Genomic DNA, 12,403 nt, shown 5'->3' with positions numbered 1-12,403 from the left:
ATGGAAGTATGATATGCCTAAAATGACAGCAGGGGCCAACAATTCTTATGCATATGCTTCTGTATCCTCTTTCTGCAGCATCAAAAACATGTACGAAATTCCTGCAATCAGCTTCCTCGTGATTTGATAGAGCTAGAGGTGTCGTATTCAATGAAAATCACCGTCGAATCATTAAGAGCAAAATAAAATGGTATAGGCAGTGCAATCATGAAAAACAACTCTGTCTTCTTATCTGCATTCCGGAGGAAACTGATCCAGTTCTCAGGAAACAAACCATTCGCTCCAAAATGATGTCTTTTTCCTAATCTTCTTATGTGTCTTGCATTTGCATTCTGAATAGACTTCAGTTACTTCACCAAAAAATGTTCGGTCCTAGGTCATTTTATGTGAACGATGAAAGAACCATCACAGACAATAGCGTCACAATGTATCTCTGCACTTATTCTAAATTTAGCATCATCATTTTTATCTTCAGCAACTCTTCTCAACTCGTTTTCGTCTTCTCTCGAGTAGTTTTCAACAGTAGGAATACTATTACTTAATTCATTGAACAGGAATGTTAATGACTAGACTTATTTCCCGTTCAAAGAGCTCCAATTTTTTGAAATCGATGGAGGGTGAGGTTGATTTTCATGGAGGAGAAATTCATCCAGGTTTAAATTTACGATATTGTAAATAATTAAAAGCTTTGAAGATGAATCAGCATCGAATTTTAATCTTTTTATGAAACAGACTTACTGGTTTTTCTGTAAAAATGAAAGACTTAAAAGGTTTTTTTTCTACTCGTGAATATAAAGTGACTTCTGAGTCACAATTCTTTTCTCTATGAATTTGTTGTAACTTTTTTTTTCCAACTTGCCCAATCTTCATGAGTTGCTCTACATATTCTTCGTCCACTTCTATATTCGTCTCTAATGAGAACAATTCTTTTGATGTTTCTAATAATTGATTTCCATGTTCAGCTATTTCTCTTCAAGGCCTGACTCTTCCAAGACCTTTCTTGAGAACAGACTTTGGAAGCTTAACATTTCTTCATTGCGCATATACAGCGTTTCTTTAAATGAGTCGAGGTAACATTTTCAAGTTGTGTAAGTCGATAGCTTCAAGAGCAACCAACATCCATCTTCTTAACGCAGTTGGATCTGCGATAGACCAATTATACCCTTGTCTCTTTTCATCACCGCATTGTTTTGCTTGTAAGCTTGGTCCAATCCAATTACAGAAAACACGTTCATTGTCTTTTTACAACAAAAGTAAGACGAGAATGAGTGAGTAGACTGGAAGTGGCCGGAACCGGAAACGTTACTTCAACAGAAAACAGCAAAGACATCTCTACCAGGAAAAAACGTCATAGACAGAAATTTCTTTTATTAAAAAAAAGATTTTCAAACAGCAGGGAAAGGAGACGTTCTCGACAAATCATTCACTAATAAAGTAGAATTTTCCAAATGCAGTAAGATGCCCAAATGTCGAAATCGTGATTGGAAGAACAGCCATGGATAATTTTGACAGAAGAAAAATCGAAGTTATGGTTGCTGGACCAACAATATTGGGCGATGGGGGAACGTTTCAAATCCTGTGTTTTTTGACATAATTTTCATGTTCTTTTATACGGAACTTGAGAGCACGCCTAGTCTGACCTATGTATGCCAATCCACACTGACAGGAAATACTATAAATCTCCCATCTGTCAGATTCCTGAACAGGGTGTTTAAACAGTGTTCTCACGGATCCATGAAAATACTTTAAAGTGCTTTGTTTTAGTGCTGTGTTACAAAGGTCCCTTGAAAATGCCTAATTTTGAACAAAAAGTCTTTATTATTTTGACAAGGTGCTTTATTTTTGATTTTTAAGCAAGTCGTTAAAATGAAAAATTTCCCTATTTTTTGTCAATAATATTTTCCTCTATTTTTTCAAATTCCATTGTTGATTTCTTTTACTGAATAGTGACGTTTCATAGAATTACTAAGATTACTTTGCTAGAGTTCAATTGATTTTTTTTCTTTTAAAAATCAATATCAACTATTTTCAAAAAGCTTTCCTTGCTTCCATTTTGTTTCCTATTGCAAAATCTGGAACTCGGCAAAAAAGTTGATTTGCTTTGCTTTTTTCGCCAAACTTCATTAAAGGAACATTTTCAAGCAATTGCATAACTGGCCATTTTTCCTGCTAATTTTTTTCCAGAATCTTGTATTCTTTTTTTTTTCTGGACCTTTCTCTTGTGTTATTGTAATTAATAATAATTTTAAGTTTTGAAACAGTCACTAACTTTAAAAATTTTAATATTATTCAGTCTTTTCTATTTTTTATTATATTTTGCTAATTTAACATTATAATCACACATGTGTGGTTATGAGGAATTCTAATAATTATTTTTATGCTAGTGTTTTAACATCAAAATACAAACACAAACGAAACTGCAGTCTCTGAATGTGATAACCGGGCTGTCTGGTATATTGTATGTACACTGCTAAACAAACCTTAGATGTGTTTTTTTTTTAAAAATAATTTTTACACGCAATATTTGTCTACTCTGCAAAATAACAAGATGTTCGGTTTTCAAATCCTCGTTTAACAATTTCAATAAGCTTAAATTTTGCATTTTTGTTCTCAAAATTCGTCTACGCTGTTGTCCTAGTTTTTGAAATTCATTAAAATGTATTTTCTATATTTCCCCATTTGTTCCTTGGATATTCAGGAAGCATGTATAAAGAGACGATAATACATAAACTATGAAAATACTATGAACCAACAATGCAAAGAAATCACTTAGTTGGAGAAAAATAGGGTGCTTTAAATGTGCTTTATTTTGATTTCCATTTTGGAGTGGGAACCCTGGTTCAAGTTGTGAAAATTTCAGTTTATAAATTGGGAAAAATGTGGTTGTCGGGAGTACGTGTTCGATTATTATTAGTTGATTTAATTAGTTTCCTGAAAGAGGTATCTATGATATCAATTGAAAAACCCCGATCGAACGCCATGCTTTTTAAAAAATTCCAAAGGAAAGTAAAACGCAGTTAGAACAAATGCCAACGCTCGAAAAATAAAAGTTTTAAAAGAGGCTAATTTTTGTTGTGGGGGATGACCAAACAACTTATGAGGGGGGGGGAGAGTGACTGCGAAGGGTTGGCGGAAAACAGTAGTAATAAAAATATTGTTAAGACGAGTGATAGAAACATCCAAGAAATAGAAAGGATTGCAAGATTCCACTTCCACAGTAATAAATTTGATATGTGGGCCTATAGAGTTAAAAACAGACAACAGATGATCTAGGTCACGGAGAGACGAGTCCAAAAGAACAAAAATATCATCCACATACTTAACATAAAAATCAAACTGTAAAATGCAAAATTATTTTAGTTCAAAGTTGTGCATGTTAATATTGCTTAATATTGGACTCAAAGATTGCTCATCGAGAGACCCGATAAAAAATATGATTCTAGCAAAAAATGACGTAACAAAGTATTGATAATGTTTCATTTAAAAATGTTCTCCCCCTTTTAATTTCAATATTCTATTTTTTTTTTTTTTTTTGACTCAATGTAAAACATCATACAATAAACTTTCGGATTATTCTGTCAAAGGTTATTTTTAATTTTGTATATATGAAATGTTTATATAGACTTTGAAGTCTATGAGAGAGGGCATGTTCATTTAAATACATACTTTGCTCTTATAATTTGTTAGATTAAGCTTTCTCTTGAAAAGTGGGAATCATTTTATTTTTTTAAATTTGAGTTGTAATAGTAAGGTAAACGCACCAGTAGTGGCCATTGTTTCAGTAGTGGCCACTTCAAAATTACTTAATACTTTGAAGAAAGAAATGAACAATCATGTTGTGATTAATATATTGGTACATAATGTAAGTATCATATTGAATCAATTTTATTCGTCAGTTATTTGAATTCAGAATAAGTATTGTAAATTCTTCGGATGGGAGAATGTCAGATGGCCACTACTGAAATTTTCAGATTTTGGAGCATCCACAAATGGATCAAATTTGAGATTTGGGAAAAAATGGATAAAAAATTGAAGAAATTAAAATTCTGGCATTTTTAGAAAATAGGACGATTAAGAAAGAGTTGCGCTATAATACGCTCATTGAGTTTCAAGAGAGGTAATTAATATTGTAGACTCACAGTTTAAAAATATACTTCACTGTGGCTACTACTAGTGCGTTTCAAACTTTGAAGTGGCCACTAAAGAAGCACCGACCAACTACTGATGTGCTGTCTACCTTAGTTCAGCTCATTGCATTTTGCTTTATTTTAAAAACATAAGTGCAAGTCATAGCTCAAATGGTTGCAGTTTTCTTTTACAAAGACAACGCCTGTAAAAACTAGGTTTTTCCTGAAAAAATTGCGTTCCGTTAGTCATGGAAGGGAACTAACAGAAGTCGTGTACAGGACTAAATTTCCAAATTTTTAGGGGCTGCAAAATGTTAGTTTAATTTAATTTTTGTACTATTCTTGGGGGAGGGGGGGGGCATTTTTTTTAAAAAACTCATTCTGATTTTTTTCTTATAGCGACATTGTTTTCTTATTATTAAATAGATGACATTTACTTTCATACATCTTGAAAAATGAAGTATTTTAAAAAATGACACCTATGACCCTTCTCTCCGGAAATGACCCCCTTCAAAACCAGAAGCTGACCTTTGATTGTATTGTATTATTTAAAAATGTGAATCAGGTGAATGTTTTAATAATCTACTTTAGACCAATAATTAGACCTGATCACTTTTCATAAGCTTTACTTTTAAACCTACTTTCCAGTAAAAGTTGAAGAAAGAAGAACAAAAAGTTTCGTCCAGAACTAAACGAGCCTACTTTCCCTTATATAGCAACATCGAGTTTCTAGCATCTGATCAATATTCTCTTAAACTATTGCATTCACTATGTCTCAATCAATGGAAGTTCATTTGCATTCAGCAGACAAAATCAACCACCAATGCATGGGTTTGTTTAGTATTAACTTAAAGGGACGAATGACTTAGGAACGTGCACGGGGGGGGGGGGGGAGAAAGACATCTGTTGGCCCGGGCCCGAGCCTGAAATTTTAAAATAAGGGGTGAAATATATGTGGGGTAAACAATATTTACGGGGTCCATAAAAGTCATTTGTGACAGGCCCCAAAATTTCTGTGCACGCCCCTGATGACACTTCCTGTCACACTGGTGTTGGTACCATCGCAAACAATGACAACAAAGTTGTCAAGAGATTAGATGTTAAGAAATTAATAATATCCTACTATATAATTTCAACCTCTCAGAGCAGAACTCTTTATATGCAGTGTATTTTAAGCCGTGTTCTTGTGGCAGAGTACAATGATGTTGGACAGGGGTTGCAATATAATATTTTTCGTTCTTTTTCACTTGAGAAGAAAATCAGTTTTTAGTTTCGAAATTCGGAGAAATTCATGTTTTAAACTCAACCCTAAAAAGAAGACGGCCCTGCTCCCAAGTTGAGTTAATTCGGACTTGCGTTAAGGAAAACTCGATATGAAAAGGATTTACGGAATTTTACAATCGAAAATTTTTTCTGGTGAAAAAAAGTGTTCAAAAGTCAAGATGTATTTTCTAAATCCCGATTTTACATGTCTGAACAAGTAGCATTTTAAAAAATATATTTCTGTGTTTCTATGTTAGCCGGGGAGCTAAACGACAAAAATCAATGGAAAACTGCAAATTATGATAAGAAGATGCCACTTGGTAGAAATGTTGTTTATGACTATAAAATGAAATTAAGACCCAGAGGCACTTTCAAAAACTGTTTAAATCCAAGATGGCGGCGTTTTTCAAAATGGCTTCCCATATTAGAGTTTTTTTAATATATGTCGTACAAAAGAGGTTTTTGTATCGAATTATAGGTTTTTCAGGTCACAAATTTCATTTTGTATGTTAAAAATAAGCTAAATGCTCATTTTGGTGCTTTTTTTTAAATATAATTTTATTACATACAAAAGAGATTACGTGCTTTTCAAAGTACCAATATAAAAATAGGAAAAATATTAAATGCAAACATGTGCAAAAGTATTAGCACCACGTCAAACAGTGTTCATTCTTCGCATTAAATTTTGCATAATAGTGTGTAGGACAGACCAACACTTCTGCAGCTACACTTGTTCTCGCCAATTTTGCAGGTGCACTTTTTGAGCTCCGTGCATGAATCAGAAATATCCGATAACTCAGACCATTTCAGCTGCCATCATCCAACCTTATTCACTTGGAGTTGGTGCACATATGATATGTTTGTGAGCTTGTCCCCAAATGTGTCCAGCCTTGAAAGCGCTACGCAATACTTGTTGCAGGCAAACTTTCAAGTGGCCTGTTTTTTTTTTTTTTTTTTTTGTCATAAACCATTTTTTCCTTGCATCATTTACAGTGTCGCTATTACTAGTGGAAAAGTACAGTAGTACAACAATTTACCTTTCAAAAATGTCAAAAATTTCGCTCGGTATAGAATTTTGAGGTTGTGAAATAAATAAAAAATGCCACAGTTTCTTCTTTAAATATCACCCTTACCTCCCAAGTGGATTTTATGGACTTCCCAGTGAATCTAGGAATGCTGTCACAAAACTTATGAAGTCATGAAATCCTGGTAAAGCCTTTCTTTTCCTTTTCTTTTCCAATAGCTTCATATATGGCAAGCACTGTAATGGATTTGCTGTTGATTACTGTTCCAAAAGCAATCCAAAGTTTATCTAGACTTAATGTTGACAAGGAAAAAAAAGTAAGATATTGCTAAGACTAAGACATCTGTATTAACAATGCACGTGACAATCATTCTTTAACCGTTTTCTACCAGGTCTTGAAGATGCAGTATCATTCTTGAGCCTGTTTCCTCTGGGCCAGGGCAAGTAACATCAATGAGGGAAGTTTTTGTAGTACTATTTCCTGTAATGTCGTCGCCTATAGTCGTTAGAACCTGCACATTTTTTATGGTACTTACAGCTAAACGTACCTAACAGAGCAAAGAACCCTTCTTTGTTATTTGAATTTCTTAAAAATCCTGGGTCACTTTTTAGGTAAAGTACCGTGTGAAAGCACTTGTTTTCTTATTCCTGCTCCCCACTTCTCTCTAGTTTGACCTTTAATCCTTGGTGTAACATATATGCCCCAAATAAAATCAATTCTCTGGCATTGGAAAGTCTCAATATCTTTACAAACGTAAAGTTTAAATATGTTTTCATAGTAAGCAACAAATGTTTTAGAGGTTTGTGGCTTTAAATTACGCACGTCCGTTTTCAATCCATCTAAAATGATCTTTATGATGCAGAAATTGAACTACCATCAGAGCTACATCGATCATTTATGTCGGGAGTTTAAGATAAGAAAATCTAATAGATTGTTCTCAGCAATTGACCAAGCACACCAACAAAATAATGCAATAGTAAAAGGAGATGGCGGTGCAATAGGATTGACACAGGATCCATCAGCACTTGGGCGTTAGATGGTTCCCAGACCACAAATAAGCCGATTAATAATAGAAGAGTTTAAGTGTGATATTAAGCTAAAACATGAAGAAAATAAGTCGACTCCATCTTGAGCCATACCACTCATTTCAAATTAAATGTTTTACTAAGGTTCGAGCTCTTTATAGCACTTTGAAAGAACTTGGAAATCCATTTTTGGAAAATGACCAGAACCTTATATCGTAATCGATAGGAGGATTATTGTGCACAGTGATGTCAATTCCTTTTTATGTACATTTTATTTTTCCATCTTTTGCTGCCACTGAAAATCCCATGTCTTTTAGTGGTTTTTTTTTCGCCCCCCCCTACTCCACTTATAAGCCTCAACCGTCACCACTGCTGTTAGGTACGTTAGCTGTAAGTACCATAACAAATGTACAGGTTCTAACGACTTTCGATGAAGACATTAAAGAAAATAGTACTGCAAAAACTTCCCCGATTGATGTTACTTGCCCTGAGCCAGAAGAAACAAGCTCAAGAATAATAGTGCATCTTCAAGACGTGGTAGAAAACCGTTTCAGGAATATTGTCGTGTGCATCGTTGATGCAGATGTGTTAGTTTTTGCAATATCTTCCTTTTTTTCCTTGGTCAATGTTAAGTCTGGATAAACATTGGATTGCTTTTGTAACAGGAAACAACAGCAAATGCATTACAGTTCATGCCATGAAACTATTGGAAAAGAATAGGAAAAGATAAGTTTTACCCGGATTTCATGCCTTCATAGGTTTTGTGACAGCATTCCTAGCTTTACTGGGAAGTTCAAAAAATCAACTCGGAAGGCGTGGATGATATTCAAAGAAGCAACTGTGGCGTTTTTATTTATTTCGCAACCTGAAAGGTACGCAGTAGTAATACTGTACTGTTCCACTAGTAATAGCGTGGAATTAGCGTGATTGAATATAAGAAAAAATCGGCCACTTGAAAGTTTGCCACCAACAAAGTATTGCGCAGTGTTTTCCAGGCTGAACACATTTTGGGACAAGCTCACAAACATATTATACGTGCACCATTTCCAAGTGAATATGGTTGGATGGCAGCTGAAATGGTCAGAGTTACTGGAAATTTCTGATTCGTGCACTGAGTTCATTAAGTGCACCTGCAAAACTGCAAAAACAAGTGTAGCTGCAGAAGTGCTGGTCTTCCCTGCACACTAACTACTATGCAAAAGTTAATGCGAAGAATGTAGCAGTGTTTGACTAACGACATAGTACTTAATATTTTGGTACATATTTGCATTTAATATTTTTCCTATTTTTATATTGGTACTTTGAAAAGCACATAATCTCTTTTGTAAGTAATAAAATTATACTTAAAAAAAAAGAACCAAAATGAATATTTAGCATAATTTCAACATAAAAAATGAAATCTGTGACCTGAAAAACCTATAATTCGATACAAAAATCTCTTTTGTACGACATATATTTAAAAAACTCTAATATGGGTAGCCATTTTGAAAAACGCCGCCATCTTGGATTTAAACGGTGTTTGAAAGTACCTCTGGGTCTTAATTTCATTTTATAGTCATAAACAACATTCCTACTAAGTGGTATCTTATCATAATTTGCAGTTTTCCATCGGTTAGCTCCCCAGCTATGTGACTTTTTTAAGTGTTTTTCTCTTCTCGTGCTCATTTTTCAGCTTCTGAAAATTGATTACTTAGATTTCTTATTCTATAGCAAAACAAGTGCAACTAACTTGTTGCATAAAATTAGCAAGTCATATTTAATTTATGCTTAAGTTTCACCAAGTCATTAACTAGAACGCTCTAACGCCCACATTAAAAGTTATTCAAGCTGTCGCCAAATTTGTTGCCAGAAATATTCCATCCTAATCCAGAAGTTTAATTAATAGCTGCAGTAGTCGCCTCAACGCGTCAGGTTCTTCACAAAGAGAGGAATACATTCGAAGCTGAAACTCTTGCTCATTAGCGGAGTTTCGGAAGGAAAGAAAACGGCCCGAAAAAATGCTTAAGCCAGAAATATTTCCCATATTTCTCTTGGCTTCTATGTATCTGTATACAAAATGCATTTTTTTCCCTCTCACCCAATCGGCTCAGCAGGTCGGAAACATCTCCACTTGACACCTCCCGGTTCTAACCTCGTTACCGGCGGACGTGCGATCCGGTAATTGGCAGCCATTGTGGCTTCTCCTCTTAGCTGATATCTCTGTTGGTGACAGCAAGATCTCCCGCGTCCAAACTTATAATGAGCGAGGATGTTCCGTCGCGTGTTGCCTCTCCACTCCCCGCTAATGAGATTGTTATGGCACTTGGCGCCATCATTAACTCGAGATATTCCAAGCAGAAGTGTTGCGGAGTTTTCAGGTGTTGTCACACGCGGCGCTTTTCTTCCCTGCATTTGTTATTTGTCGAGGGTGTGGGTATTCTCGTCAGGGCGTCGGTAATTGGAGGGATTATTGAACAAGAATGCGAACGCTTTCATAATATAGTTTGCGCTCGCAAAATGTAAGGCGGGAAGAAATTAAAACTCTTTTGCCAGTTTTGCTTGTTACGGAAATTTTCTGCTTCGACTTTTTTTTCCCTAGCATAATTACTGAAATCATTGGAGAAAGTGTTTCGTTTCGTGTAAAGAAGAAAAAAAAAAAAAAAAAAAGTCGCACTTCTGAGCTTAAAAAAAAAAAATCTAGCTGTTTGCTTATACGTGCGAAATTTTTCGTGTAGTTTCAAAATTTTGTGGTTGAGAAGCTTTTTCCTGAATAAAATTATCAAATGTGTCTAAGAATTCGTAAAATATATTCCTAGTTTATACGCTAATGATTCTTCCATAAAGTATTTGCAGCATTCATAATTTGATGCTTGGTAAGACAGGTTTTTCAGAGCTCAAAGAGGCAGTTTTTGCAACAGATGTATAGTTACATCGTTTATTATTAAATCTAAAATTTAAATGAAAGTTTTTGTGAAATAATGAAATTTTTAGGATTGTAAAAGAATTGTGTTCATTTAAAAACTATTTTAATGCGTTTTAAAGGAATTACAGATGATGTCATCAACATCTGTAATCTATTGATCAAACATTTACAGTATTGTTTTGTAAGGCTGGAAGTTGTAGCTGGAGGCTATATTTAAAAAAATGCAAATAAAGAATAGCGTGGCAAGGTACATCGGTCAGTGAATTAACATCCCCCCCCCCCAGCAAATGAACAGCTCGTTAAAAAAAAGGAAAGAAGGTTTAATTTTTTTTTATAGAACGGGCAGTAAAGTAACTTGCTTTCCTTCTATACATTTCCGAAAAGAAAACGACTAGAAAAGGCTGTCTTTGTCTATTGATTGATGGAATTCGATCACAGTGATGGTTGCGCTTTGTTTCATTTCAACCTGACAAAAAACCGAATAAGTTCTTCCAATTAAAATAAAAAAAAGAAGTACATATCAGCAGGGCCGTCCGAATAGCTAACGGCGACCAGGGCGAAAGTTTCTTGGCGACGCCCCCCCCCCCCCCATATACACAGAAAAACCAAGTTGACATCAGTAGCATATAACATCAGTGCATATAATACATACTTAATTTTTTTTATATGATAATGAACAAAACATTCAGAGGGGCTATGCATAATACAAAATAAAACACAAGCAATGAATCTGTTACTAATATCTGTGAAACATTTATGTCCCAAAAACTTTTTAAAAAATGGAAATGTTAAAAATCCAAATATTTATTTAGTAAAATGTTATCCCACTAGATAAAAAACAAACAATTAAAACTGAATTGATTATTCATATTGATCAAACTAAGAACACGAATATATAATTTGCTGATTATAAATAGAAAATGTATTTATCGAGAAATAAATTACATCAAAATTAAATTTCGATCTGGACTCATCAATGATTCTTGTCTTGAGAAAGAATTGATTTCAATCTATTAAAAAAATAATCGATCGTTAACAGCCTCTGAGCTCCCTCCCTTACCCTAACGTCAATAAACATGGCTTATAATAGCATTTTTAAGGCTAAAATTGCGTTTTTAAAACTAAAAAATTCAAAATTTTGACGGGACACCTTTTGACCTTTTTTCTCTATCCGATCAAAAGAAGTCCCCCCCCCCCCCCAATGTGTCCCCTTAAAAAAATTTTATGGTTACGTCACTGCACGCAGAGGCAGAATTCAAAGAAATTTGGTGAGAACTAGACAAAGGAGAAGGGGGTCTTTGTTCGATTCTAAACAATTATCATCTCAGTAATTGTATCTGCTTCAATGATACTAAGGGAACGAATGTTTTGGAGACAGAGAAAGAGAGAGGAATTTTTCAGGCCCTAGGACAAAATAGAGAATCATTACAATGATTCTCTATTTTGTGTGTCTATGACTGTGTATCTATGATACACGAAATGAAGGTGCGCCTTGCGGTGCCCCTAATTTTATACCACCGGGGCATTTTATACGATGAGGGACGCCGCAAGACGCTCCTCATTTCGTGAATGTCGTCGTGAATGTCCTCGTGTTCCCCCTCATTTCGTGGTGCCCGGGGCGATTGCCCCGCTCGCAACCCCCCCCCCCCTTGGGATAGCCCTGCATATCAGGCGTTTAGAATCAAAGCCGGGTCAGTCCATGAATTTTCCAAAGTGTTTTATTTCTTAATTTGATACTTCATTTTTCAGATTTGGACAGCATTCAGTTCAATCAAATCGAAAATTGCGGTCAAAAAATTTGATGTGGACCACCACGCTACTTCCTTGTACTATATGGCAATTGGATCTTTTCCGAAATTTTAAAAGTATTTTTTTTCTGAAAGAGCATGCTTAAAAACATAGGATACGACCATTTTTTAAACAATTTGATAAAGTTTAATATTTAAAAAAATATATTTTAATCGGTGCGCAGATTCAATTACATTTTTTACGATTCTGCACATGACATCACAAAGTGATGAAATGCCATTCACTGATACCATTAGCGCACAGCGAAAATTA

This window comes from Uloborus diversus, chromosome 4 (assembly GCF_026930045.1).
Source record: "Uloborus diversus isolate 005 chromosome 4, Udiv.v.3.1, whole genome shotgun sequence".
NCBI lineage: Eukaryota > Metazoa > Arthropoda > Arachnida > Araneae > Uloboridae > Uloborus > Uloborus diversus.
The sequence above is the reverse complement of the archived record's forward strand: the minus strand, read 5'-3'. Positions refer to the sequence as shown.